Source organism: Mandrillus leucophaeus, unplaced genomic scaffold, assembly GCF_000951045.1.
Source record: "Mandrillus leucophaeus isolate KB7577 unplaced genomic scaffold, Mleu.le_1.0 Scaffold124, whole genome shotgun sequence".
NCBI lineage: Eukaryota > Metazoa > Chordata > Mammalia > Primates > Cercopithecidae > Mandrillus > Mandrillus leucophaeus.
In genome coordinates this window covers 451356-453704 of record NW_012100765.1, presented here as the reverse complement: position 1 = coordinate 453704, position 2349 = coordinate 451356, and positions in this window count along the sequence as shown.

The window sequence follows — 2349 nt, the reverse complement described above, 5'->3', positions numbered from 1 at the left end:
GTGTTAGCCAGGATGGTCTCAATCTCCTGACCTCGTGATCCGCCCGTCTCGGCCTCCCAAAGTGCTGGGATTACAGGCTTAGTTCTTGTTTTGTGTTGACTAGATGCCCCTGAAAATTTATATGTTGAAGTTCTAGCCCCCAGCACCTCAGAATGTGACCTTACTTGGAAATAGGGTTGTTGCAGATAATAATTAGTTACGTTACAATGAGGTCATAAAGGAGTAGATGGGCCCTAATCCAAAATGACCAGTGCCTTGAAAAAGAAGGGGAAATTTGGACACAGATGCACATCCAGATGAAGGCAGACATCAAGGTGATGCTTCTACAAGCCCAGGAACACCAAAGACTGCCAGCAGCGACCAGAAGCTTGGGGAGTGGCATGAAACAGATTCTCCCTCGCAAACCTCGGAGGAAACCAACCCTGCAGACACCCTGATCTCAGACTTGCAGCCTCCAGAATGGGAGACAATCAGTTTCTGCTGTTTAAGGCCCCCAGTCTGTGGTCCTTTGTTATGGCAACCCCAGCAAATGAGTTCCCTCATTTGTTGTCTTCCTTACCTAATGATAGGCCCCCTGTTGTATTTGTGAAAAAGCTGGTCTGTTTTATTATGCTTCCCTACCAATCTCTGGGAAAGTCTTGTCTTCCTTGAGGTGCCCAAGAAAAGGCATCGACGATTTTTGGTGAATGTCGAGGTCGTATGAACTTTTTTCAGCTCACAGATATGGCCAGATCTCTCCACCAGTGTTCTTTGCACATCTCACTTTATTAAATTTTGATGAAACTTGTGAATATACTGTAAAGCCTTAGTTAAATTATTCCAATATTGTTTTATTAAAAGTATTATTTATTTTTTCCAGCTCTATTGAGGTATAATTGACAAAGTGTACAATGTGATGATTTGATGTGTACATACACATTGGGAAATGATTACCACAGGATTTTTTTTTTATTTCTGTGAAAAATACCATTGGAATTTTGATAGGAATTGCACTGAATCTGTAGACCACTTTGAGTAGTGTGGAAATGTTAATAATATTAATTCTTCCAATTCATGAACACAGGATACCTATGTATTTGTGTTTTGTTTATTTATTTTTTTTTCATTAATGGCTTATAGTTTTCAGCATACAGATCTTTCACTTCCTTGGTTAAATTTATTCCTGAGTATTTTATTCTTTTTGATGCCATTGTAAATGAGATTTTTTCTCAATTCCTTTTTTGATTAGTTTTTTTGTTACAGTATAGAAATACAACTGCTTTTTGTATGTTATTTTGTATCTTGAAACCTTACTGAATTTGTTTATTAGTTCTGACCATTTTTTGGTAGTCTTTAGGGTTTTCTACTCATAAGATTATGTTATCTGCAAACAGAGACAATTTAACTTCTTCCTGCCCAATTTCGATGTCATTATTCAGTTGTTTTTTGTTTGTTTGTTTTTTGTTTTTGTTTTGAGACAGAGTTTTGCTCTTGTTGCCCAGGCTGGAGTGCAATGGTGTGATCTCGGCTCACCACAACCTCCACCTTTCGGATTCAAGCGGTTCTGCTGCCTCAGTCTCCTGAGTAGCTGAGATTACAGGCGCCCGCCACCATGCCTGGCTAATTTTTGGTGTCTTTAGTAGAGATGTGTTTTTCCATGTTAGTCAGGCTGGTCTCCAACTCCCGACCTCAGGTTGATCTGCCTGCCTCGGCCTCCCAAAGGGCTGGGATTACAGCCGTGAGCCACCATGCCCGGCTCATTTCTTTGTTTTTTGCCTAATTGCTCTAGCAAGGACTTCCAATACTACGTTGAATAGACGTGGTGGACGTGTGCACCCTTGTCTTGCTCTGGATAATAGGGGAACACTGTTGAGAATTATATTACCTGTGGGCTTGTCATATGTGACCTTTATTATGTTGAGGTACATACTTTCTATGTCTAATTTGCTTAGAGTTTTCATAATAAAGATTAGAGCAGAAATAAATGAAATAGACACTAGAAATAAAATAGAAAAGATTAACAAAACTAAAGGTTGTTTTTTAAAAACAAAATTGACAAATTTTTAACTAGACTAACCAAGGAAAAAAAAGAAAGAAGATCCAATTATAAATAAAAGGGGAGACATTACAACTGATACCAAGGAAATAAAAAGATCATCAGAGACTGCCATGAAGTTTTATTATTCTAAGATAACCTAGAAGAAACAAACTCCTAGAAACACACAATTTACCCAGACTGAATCATGAAGTAATCAAAAATCTGGATAGATCAACAAGGAGATGAAATCAGTAACTTAAAACCTCCCAGCAACAACATCATCAACAAAGTCCAGAACCAGATAGCATCATGGGAGCTTTAATGCTACCCTT